The sequence below is a fragment of the Heterodontus francisci genome, chromosome 15 (assembly GCF_036365525.1).
Source record: "Heterodontus francisci isolate sHetFra1 chromosome 15, sHetFra1.hap1, whole genome shotgun sequence".
NCBI lineage: Eukaryota > Metazoa > Chordata > Chondrichthyes > Heterodontiformes > Heterodontidae > Heterodontus > Heterodontus francisci.
In genome coordinates, this window is record NC_090385.1 from 66,672,766 (window position 1) to 66,683,433 (window position 10,668).

The window sequence follows — 10,668 nt, forward strand, 5'->3', positions numbered from 1 at the left end:
GCAAGAAAGATAAATTGTTATTGGATAAACTGTGCCAATGAGTACCATCAGGTTAAACAGGACAATACTACCAGACAACCAGGGCATTAAATGGCTTGCATGAATGAGGATACTTTGGCAAGTGAACAATACAGTGAGCAAATACTGACCGATGTGGCCAGAAACAATTTTTAAAAGAGGTTGACGCAAGAAGTGCTGATCTCTCAAATGGTTACTCAGATAAATTAACCTGTCCAAAACTTCATTACCCATATCCTGTCGCACGTGAGGATTTTCTCACTCATCATCCATCCTCATGAACTTCCATTGGCCTTCAAGATTCTTGTCCTCAATTATAATTGTCTTCACGACCTTGTTCCCACCCTCTCTTTTAATCACCTCCAGTTATGTGATCCTGCTCAGTTCTCAGATACTGGGGTCCCATGCATTTTCCACCCCACCCCTATATTCCCAGTAAGCCACATTTGGTTGCAGAGATTTCAACTATCTTATCTTCAGTCTCTGGACTTCTATTCGTAAACAACTGCATTTTTGTAAACTTAATCAATACTTACATTTTCGATTTGCCTTCAGTCAGAGTTCCTGAAGTATATGTTTGTTTAGTTCTGCTGTTTGCGATAAAATACCTTTGCATGTTTTATTGTATGAATAGGCAAAATTTTTATCCAACCTAGAAGAATGATGCATCTTCAACGCTTGCCAGGCAGTATGGCCATAAAGATGAACAGCCACATGAAGTGGTCTATGTTCCATGTAATCAAGATAGCAACACTAGTCTTGCTGCAATGTAGCTCAAAATAATAATGATATTGTAGCACAATGATAAAGAACTATTTCCAACAGCATCTGCAAAAAAAAGGTCAATATACAAAATTGGTCATGATGTCTCCATCCAAAGAGGAGAATTTTGAAAAGGTGACACTGAATAAAAGTCAAAGTGCAAGTTGCAGGTTTACATAATCAACCTCACTGTGATAAATACTGTTTATTCGAAATCCACAATCCTTGCCGTCCGGGAGCGGAGCAGAGAGGAGCGGACCTGAGGGGAGAACGGTGAGAGAGGAGCAGATAAATAGAGCCCGAGGATCGCAGCCTAGACACTTACCTTCCAGGAGCGGAGCGGAGAGGAGCAGACCTGAGGGGAGAACTCTGAGAGAGGGGCGGATAAATAGAGCCCGAGGATCGTGGCCTAGACACTTACCTTCCGGGGAGTCCAGGCGCACAGGAGTTTTGAAAAATGAAGAAAAAAAAAGTCAAGTGACATCACAGGAAAGCTGTGAGGTGATTGGTTGGATAAGCAACAGCTGTTAGGCTCTGTAAATAGCTTAAAAAAATAATCAGGAGAAAGTTCTTTTTGAAAAAACCCTCAAAACCTACCGTATAAGTGATAAGGTTAGTACTGGTAAAGTGTTTTTTTTAATTCGTGTAATTTATTAAGGACTTTAGATTGTAGTGGGTAGTGTTTGAAGTAGAACAGGGCCCCTAGTGCAATTAGTATTTTTTAATTAAAAGGAGTAACTAAGTAATCTAAAAGTAAATCATGGCAGGAGATCTCGCACCCGTGATAAGCTCCTCCTGCGCAATGTGGGAAATCAGGGATGCTTCCAATGTCCCTGACGACCATGTGTGCAGGAAATGTATCCATCTGCAGCTACTGACTACCTGCATTACGGAACTGGAGCTGCGGGTGGATTCACTGTGGAGCATCCGCGATGTTGAGATTGTTGCGGATAGCATGTTTAGTGAGGTGGTCACACTGCAGGCAAATGCTGCAATGGCAGGAAGGGAATGGGTGACCACCAGGCAGGGTAGAGGAAGGCAGGTAGTGCAGGAGTCCCCTGTGGCCACCCCCTCTCTAACAGACATACCTTTTTGGATATTGTTGTTGGTGGAGATGGCTCAGGGGAAAGCAGCAAGAGCCAAGTTCAAGGCACCATGGGTGGCTCACCTGCACAGAAGGTGAGCAAGAAGAGTGGCAGGGCTATAGTGATAGGGGATTCTATCGTAAGGGGTACATATAAGCATTTCTGTGGCCGCAAACGTGACACCAGGATGTTGCCTCCCTGGTGCTAGGTCAAGGATGTCACGGGGCAGCTGCAGGACATTCTGAAGGGGGAGGGTGAACAGTCAGAGGTCGTGGTTCACATTGGTACTAACGACATAGGTAGAAAGAGGGATGAGGTCTTGCAACAAGAAATTAGGGAACTAGGTAGCAGATTAAAAAGCCGGACCTCAAAGGTTGTAATCTCTGGATTACTTCTGGTGCCAAATGCTAGTGAGTATAGGAATAGGAGGATAGAGCAGATGAATGTGTGGCTGCAGACACAGTGCAGGAAGGAGGGTTTTAGTTTCCTGGATCACTGGGTCTGTTTCTGGTGAAGGTGGGACCTGTACAAGTTGGAAGGGTTGCACCTGAACCAGAATGGGACCAACATCCTTGGCTGGAAGGTTTGCTAGTGCTGTTGTGGGGGGTTTAAACTAATTTGGCAAGGGGATGGGATACAGAGTACAGGTACAGTAAGGGATGATGCACAGTCAAATATAGAAGAGAAACTGAGTCAGTCTGGAAGGAAGAGCAAATATGGACCTGTTACGGCACAAGCAAGCAATGCATCTATTGCTGGATTGCATCTATTTTAAAGCAAGGAGTCTTACTAGTAAGGCAGGTGAATTGAGGGCATTGATTAACACATGGGAATATGATATTATTGCTATCACAGAGACATGGTTGAGGGAAGGACAGGACTGGCAGCTCAATCTTCCAGGGTATAGAATCTTCAGGCGTGACAGGGGAGGTTGTAAAAGAGGCATTACACTGTTGATCAAGGAGTCAATTACTGCAGTAAGGAGGGATGATATCTTAGAAGGTTCCTCAAATGAGGCCATATGGGTAGAACTTAAAAACAAAAAGGGGGCAATCACTTGGCTGAGAGTGTACTACAGGCCTCCAAACAGTCAGGGAGAGATAGAGGAGCAGATATGTAGGCAAATCTCAGACAAGTGTAAAAAATAATAGGGTAATAATACTAGGGGATTTCAACTTCCCCAATATCAACTGGGACAGTCTTAGTGCAAAAGACTTACAGGGGGCGGAATTCTTAAAGTGCATACAGGAGAGCTTTTTGAGCCAGCACGTAGAAAGTCCTACAAGAGAAGGGGCAGTACTGGATCTAATCCTAGGGAATGAAGCCAGACAAGTGGTCAAAGTGTCAGTGGGGGAGCATTTCGGGGATAGTGACCATAACTCTGTAAGATTTAAGGTAGTTATGGAAAAGGACAATGATGGAGCGGAAATAAAAGTCCTAAATTGGGGGAAGGCTGATTTCAATATGATAAAACAGGATCTGGCCAAAGTGGACTGCGAGCAGCTACTTGTAGGAAAGTATACATCAGACCAGTGGGAGTCATTCAAAAGGAAATAGTGAGAGTTCAGGGCCGACATGTTCCCGTAAAGGTAAAGGGTAGGACCAACCAGGGAACCCTGGATCTCAAGGGATATAGCGGATTGGATCAGGAAAAAAAAGGAGGCTTATGGCAGATTCAAAGCGCTGAAAACAGTGGAGGCCCTAGAGGAGTACTGAAAGTGTAGGGGGGTACTTAAAAAATGAATTAGGAGAACGAAGAGGAGACATGAAAAAACACTGGCGGGCAAGATAAAAGAAAATCCCAAGGATTTTTATCAGTATATTAAGGCCAAGAGGATAACTAGGGAAAGAGTCCCCATTAGGGACCAAAGTGGCAATCTGTGTGTGGAGCCAGAAGACATAGGTGAGGTTTTAAATGATTACTTTTCATCTGTGTTCACTATGGAGAAAGACGATGTAAGTGTAGAGATCAGGGAGGGGGATTGTGATATACTTGAACAAATGAGCATTTAAAGGGAGGAAGTATGAGCTGTTTTAGCAGGCTTAAAAGTAGATAAATCCTCAGGCCCAGCTGAGATGTATCCCAGGCTGTTATGTGAGTCAGGTGGGGAGATAGCAGGGGCTCCAACACAAATTTTCAAATCCTCTCTGGCCACAGGAGAGGTACCAGAGGACTGGAGGACAGCGAATGTGGTACCATTATTCAAGAAGGGTAGCAGGGATAAACAAGGTAATCACAAGCCAGTGACTCTAACATCAGTGGTTGGGAAAATATTGGAAAAAATTCTGAGGGACAGGATTAATCTCCACTTGGAGAGGCAGGGATTAATCATGGATAGTCAGCATGGCTTTGTCAGGGGGATATAGTGTCTAACAAACATGATTGAATTTTTCGAGGAGGTGAATAGATATGTAGATGAGGGTAAGGCAGTTGATATAGTCTACATGGACTTCAGTAAGGCTTTTGATAAGGTCCCGCATGCGAGATTGATTAAGAAGGTAAGAGCCTATGGGACCCAGGGCAATTTGGCAAATTGGATCCAAAATTGGCTAGTGGCAGGAGGCAGAGGGTGATGGTCGAGGGTTGTTTTTGCGAGTGGAAGCCTGTGACCAGTGGTGTACCGCAGGGATCAGTGCTGGGACACTTGCAGTTTGTAGTGTACATTAATGATTTAGACGTGAATATAGGACGTATGATCAGTAAGTTCGCAAATGACATGAAAATTGGTGGTGTCATAAATAGTGAGGAGGAAAGCCTTAGATTACAGGATGATATAGATGGGCTGGTAAGATGGGTGGAGCAGTGGCAAATGGAATTTAATCCTGAGAAGTGTGAGGTGATGCATTTTGGGAGGACTAATAAGGCAAGGGAATATACAATGGATGGTAGGACCCTAGGAAATACAGAGGGTCAGAGGGACCTTGGTATACTTGTCCATAGATCATTGAAGGCAGCAGCACAGGTGGATAAGGTGGTTAGGAAGGCATATGGGATACTTGCCTTTATTAGCCAAGGCATAGAATATAAGAGCAGGGAGGTTATGATGGAGCTGTATAAAACGCTAGTTAGACCACAGCTGGAGTACTGTGTACAGTTCTGGTCACCGCACTATTGGAAGGATGTGATTGCACTGGAGAGGGTGCAGAGGAGATTCACCAGGATATTGGCTGGGCTGGAGCATTTCAGCTATGAAGAGAGACTGGATAGGCTGGGGTTGTTTTCCTTAGAGCAGAGAAGGCTGACGGGGGACCTGACTGAGGTATACAAAATTATGAGAGGCATTGATAGGTTAGATAGGAAGAACCGTTTTCCCTTAGCGGAGGGATCAATAACCAGGGGGCATAGATTTAAGGAAAAAAAAATTTCACCCAGAGGGTGGTTGGAATCTGGAACACAGTACCTGAAGGAGTGATAGAGGCAGGAACTGTCACATTTAAGAAGTATTTAGATGAGCACTTGAAAAACCATAGCATACAAGGCTACGGGCCAAGTGCTGGAAAATGGGATTAGAATAGATAGGTGCTTGATGGCCGGCACAGACACAATGGGCTGAAGGTCCTGTTTCTGTGTTGTATGACTCTTTGGAGCCCATTTCTCCATTTTCAGAATGTTTAAACTTCTTTAAATTTTAGCTCAGTTTAAACTTTCTAAATGCCATTTTTACTCAATGGTAACATTCTTACTTCTGAAATGAGAAGAATGAGGGTTCAATCCCTTCTCATGAGCATACACACCAGGCTGACATTAAAGAGCGGGACTGATGGAATGCTGCATTATCGGAAGCTCTGTCTTTGGGATGAGATTTTCAGTGAAATCCTGCTCAGGTAAACAAAAGAAATCTTGTGGCACTCCAGATTATCCGATCATTCATTTCATTGCTGCTTCTGGGATTTTGCTGTGTGTAATTGGCTGCCCTTTAAACACTGATTATCGCCATGAACTACTTTTGAAGTTTAAAGTGTTTTCAGGTAATCTGAAGATGTGAAAGATGCATCTTCAAACAATACTTTTGATAAAGTTGGTAGGAAGAAGAGGTTTCCACAGTCAAGACCAAAGGAAACAGGTGTAAGATAATTGGCAAAAATTTCAGGGGGATTTTTTAAATTATTAAAATAGTGAAATTCACTGCCTGAAAGAGTAGTGAATGTAGGGTCAGTAGTTACTTTCAAAAGGAAATTGTCTAGATACTTGAAAAAGATAAATTTGCAGGTCTATGGGAAAAGAGGAGGGGAATGCGAAGAATTGAATAATTCTTCAAAGCACAGGCATGGTGAGCTTAATGACCTTCTGTGCTGCATGATTCTAGGATTCGATGTGTAATAATATAAAACATGATGATTGTAGACAGCAGGTCATTAAGGTTATTACATTGCTAAGCATTTCCTGTTTGGTTCATATCTTTCAACTGCAGTGTCAAGCAGGAAAGAAGAGATACAGGCTGGAGTTTTAACTTTTTGGCAGAGTCACAAAGGAAGAAGTGGAAGCAGGTGGTGAAGTGGTGAAGGCCCTCCCACTCCAACCTCCACTCCCACTGCGATTGCATGCAGGCCGACCAATTAGCGGCCAGCAATCGGGGTTGCCGACGAATACACAACAGGGGGTGGGAGGTAAGGCATCGGCCGCGTCATCCCATGATCCAGCAGAAGGTGCTGGCAGCATGTTTAAAGGCTGGCAGCGCCCTATGCCTGTACGTAGGTGTCTCAACGACGATGCCTACAGTCTGAGAAACCCTCATCGGCATTGTTATGACCAATACTACAACACTGGCATCTACCTGGCAATGTGGAAAATTGCCCAGGTACGTCCTGTGTACAAAAAGCAGGACAAATCCAACCAAGCCAATTACCGCCCATTCAGTCTACTCTTGACCATCAGCAAAGTGATGGAAGGTGTCATTGACAGTGCTATCAAGTGGCATTTTATCAGCAATAACCTGCACACTGACGCACAGTTTGGGATCAGCCCAGGCCACTCAGCTCCTGACTTCATTACAACCTTGGTCCAAACATGGATAGACAGGGTAGATGCAAGGGATAGACACGTAGATGCAGCCAACTGGTTGGGGAGTCCAGAACCTGGAGACACAATTTCAAAATAAGGGGGAAGCTACTTAGGACAGAGATGAGGAGAAATTTCTTTACTCAGAGGGTTGTGAATCTTTGGAATTCTCTACCCCAGAGGACTGTGGAAGCTCAGTCATTGAGTATGTTTAAAGCAGAGATTGACAGATTTCTAAATACAAATGACATAAGGGGATATGAGGATAGTGTGGGAAAAAGGCATTGAAGTGGATGATCAGCCATGATCATATTGAATGGCGGGGCAGGCTCGATGGGATGAATGGCCTACTCCTGCTCCAATGTGCCTATATCTATGTTCCTATGGACAAAAGAGCTGAATTCCAGAGGTGAGGTGAGAGTGACTGCCCTTCACATCAAGGCAGCATTGATTGAGTATGGCACCAAGGAGCCCGAGCAAAATTGGAATCAATGGGAATTAGGGGGAAAACTCTCCGCTGGTTGGAGTCATACCTAGCGCAAAGGAAGATGGTTGTGGTCGTTGGAGGTCAATCATCTCAGTTCCAGGACATCACTGCAGGAGTTCCTCAGGGTCGTGTCCTAGGCCCAACCATCTTCAGCTGCTTCATCAATGACCTTCCTTCAATTATAAGGTCAGAGTGAGGCTGTTCTCTGATGATTGTACAATGTTCAGCACCATTCGCAAGTCCTTAGATACTGAAGCAGTGAATGTAGAAATGCAGCAAGACCTGGATATATCCAGGCTTGGGCTGATAAGTGGTGTTACAATCAGGTGAGAAAGATGTCTGGGGGTCCCTTTTAGTCTTCATCTGGTCTTGTTGTAATAGGGTTTATTTTTAAACACATTGTGTTGGAAGTTCAAATTCTGGTTTTCCAATTTAAAACTCCCCTAGTTGGCCAGCAGGTGACCGACTGGTTTGACCAGGTCTCGTCTGTGTCTTGGGGCAGGGACTGGTCCCTTTGTTCCAACACTGCTACTTGCTATGCAAATGACTTTCCAGTCAGGGGCTTGCCATTTTAAGTTTTAGTGTGCATGTGGCAAAATCATGTGCACCTCAGTCTTGGCAGGTGGGGGGTTTGGCTGACAGTGGCAAGTAACATTCGCGCCACACAAGTGCCAGGCAATGACTATCTCAAATGAAAGAATATAACCATCTCCTCTTGACATTCAATGGCATTACGATCGCTGAATACCCCACTATCAACATCCTTGGGGTTACCATTCACAAGAAACTGAACTGGAGTAGCCATATAAATACCATGGCTACAAGAGCAGGTCAGAGGCTGGGAATCCTGCATCGAGTAACTCACCTCCTGACTCCCCAGATGCTGTCCACCAACTACAAGGCACAAGTCGGGAGTGTGATGGAATACTCTCCACTTGCCTGGATGGGTGCAGCTCCAACAACACTCCAGAAGTTCGACACCATCAAGGACAAAGCAGCGGCTTGATTGACACCCCATCCACAAATATTCACTTCCTCCACCACCAGCGCACAGTGGCAGCCGTGTGTACCATCTACAAGATACACTGCAGCAATGCACCAAGGCTTCCTTAGACAGCACCTTCCAAACCTGCGACCTCCACCACCTAGACGGATAAGGGCAGCAGATGCATGGGAACACCACCACCTGCAAGTTCCCCTCCAAGCCACACACCATCCTGACTTGGAACTATATCGCCGTTCCTTCACTGTCGCTGGGTCAAAATCCTGGAACTCCTTTCCTAACAGCACTGTGGGTGTACCTACCCCACATGGACTGCAGCGGTTCAAGAAGGCAGCTCACCACCACCTTCTCAAGGGCAATTAGGGATGGCCAAAAAATGCATGCCCACATCCCATGAACAAATAAAAATAAACAAGGCTGGAGGAGTGCACCGTCTTTCTCTAGTTACACTTCTCCACAGGTCACAACATATATTTTGTACCCAGTTGTGTATCCAGTTACTGATGCGGCCAATTACATACCCTATCTATTTTAGTTTCAGAATAAAATCCACAAACCAGGTTTTTTTAATATACAACAAAAGTATGAATTTATTATAAAACAAGACTTAGTCAATAAAGATGCAAAGCTAGAACACAGTTTGAATTATGATAGTAAATATATACAATCCCTTCTAAATACCCAAAACACACATACACACACACACAAGCTGTTGGAAGCTGTGAGAGCTAAGGTGTCTGACACTCGGAGGACTGTGGGAGGATAGGCACAGCCTGAGCTCCAGGCTGATGATGTGCCTTTGGAGTCATCCGTAAGGCAGCAGATGCTAGAAGTTCATCGTGTGGTGCCTGAAGATCTGGCAGTGATTTCACAGGGTATGCGCATCCTGGATCAGACAGTGGAGGGGTCCATCCAGGCTGTCAGGTAAATTCCCCACCTGACAAGACTGAGGCACACATGATTTCGCCACATGAACATTAAAACTTAAAATTGCAAGCCCTGGCTGGAAGGACATTTGCATTGCACCAGACGGTATTGAAACAAAGGAACCAGTGCCTGCCCCAATGCACAGAAGAGACCTGGTCAAACCAGTTGGTCACGTGACCACCTGCTGGCCAACTCGAGGAGTTTTAAACTGGAAAAACAGAATTTGAACTCAAATCGCTGTGTGCTCCTGGAACTGAAGCAAGGATTACCTCCTCTTCTGTCTGCCTCCTCATTTGTCAGGGAACAGAATCTTGTGAAGATACGTGAACCTCAAAGAAAGAAAAGTTTCCTATGCGAACAAGGTTTGAGCAGAATACTGGGCCCCAACGAAATGCAAGAATTACCGACAAAGGGACTATACCATGAGCAAAGCACAGTAACAAGATATTGCCTCAAACAGTTCCACTTTATCTTTTCTTCTCTTTTCGGTCCCTATCTGTATGTGTATATCACGTGTGCATGCTAGCATGGGTGTGTCGTATATCCATAGGCATGAACTGTATTAGAGTTTAAGTAAATTTAATAAATTTCACTTTTCTTCTTTAAACCAAAGAAAGCCTGTTTGTGCTCATTTCTTTGCCTTATAATTGGAAAGCAATGAACAAAAATTCACAAAGGGGGAGCTCAAAACACTGTGTTTAAAATTAAACTCTGTTACAATAAGACCAGGTGAAGATAGTAACAGACCCCTAGACACCTTTCTCACCTGGTCGTAACACAGGCCATGACTGCTGCGATCTACCTCTCATCTGCGCATGTGGCATCCTCCATCGAGAGATTGGTGACTGTCCTGGAGAGCTGCACCAGCTGACCAGTTGGAGATGTGTGCAGACCTGCATGCCATCACATTGTCCCTGAGCTCTATCCTGCAGTGGTGAGGCGAGAGCGGAACAAGGCACCTGGAATCATCACCAGGTCCTTGTCCTTCTCAGGTCAACAGGGAGGTGCAAGTGTGCCTCATGAGGGAGGAGAAGTGGCTCATCCCAGGACACTCCTGCTGTGGACATCACCTCCGCAGACACTCTGCCAGTGGCACCAGCGCCTCAGGTAGCCGTGATGACAGAGGAGGCTCCAGTAACTGTGCAGGAGCCCCTTAGCATGATGGGATCCTCCCAGTCTCAGGCAGTCAGAGGATGGCTGCCAAGGTCATCCCCAGGTACTGGGCGGCAAGATCAGCAGCCTGCCTCCAGCTCAGCTGGCAGGGAAGGTGGAGAAACAAGTAGGAGCACATGTGTTAGGAAAACACTTTAGATGCACTTGGGTTTCATGGCTGGTAGTTAATGCAGTGATTGTGGCCATCCAGAAATGCAAGGTTCAGAAGTGTTAA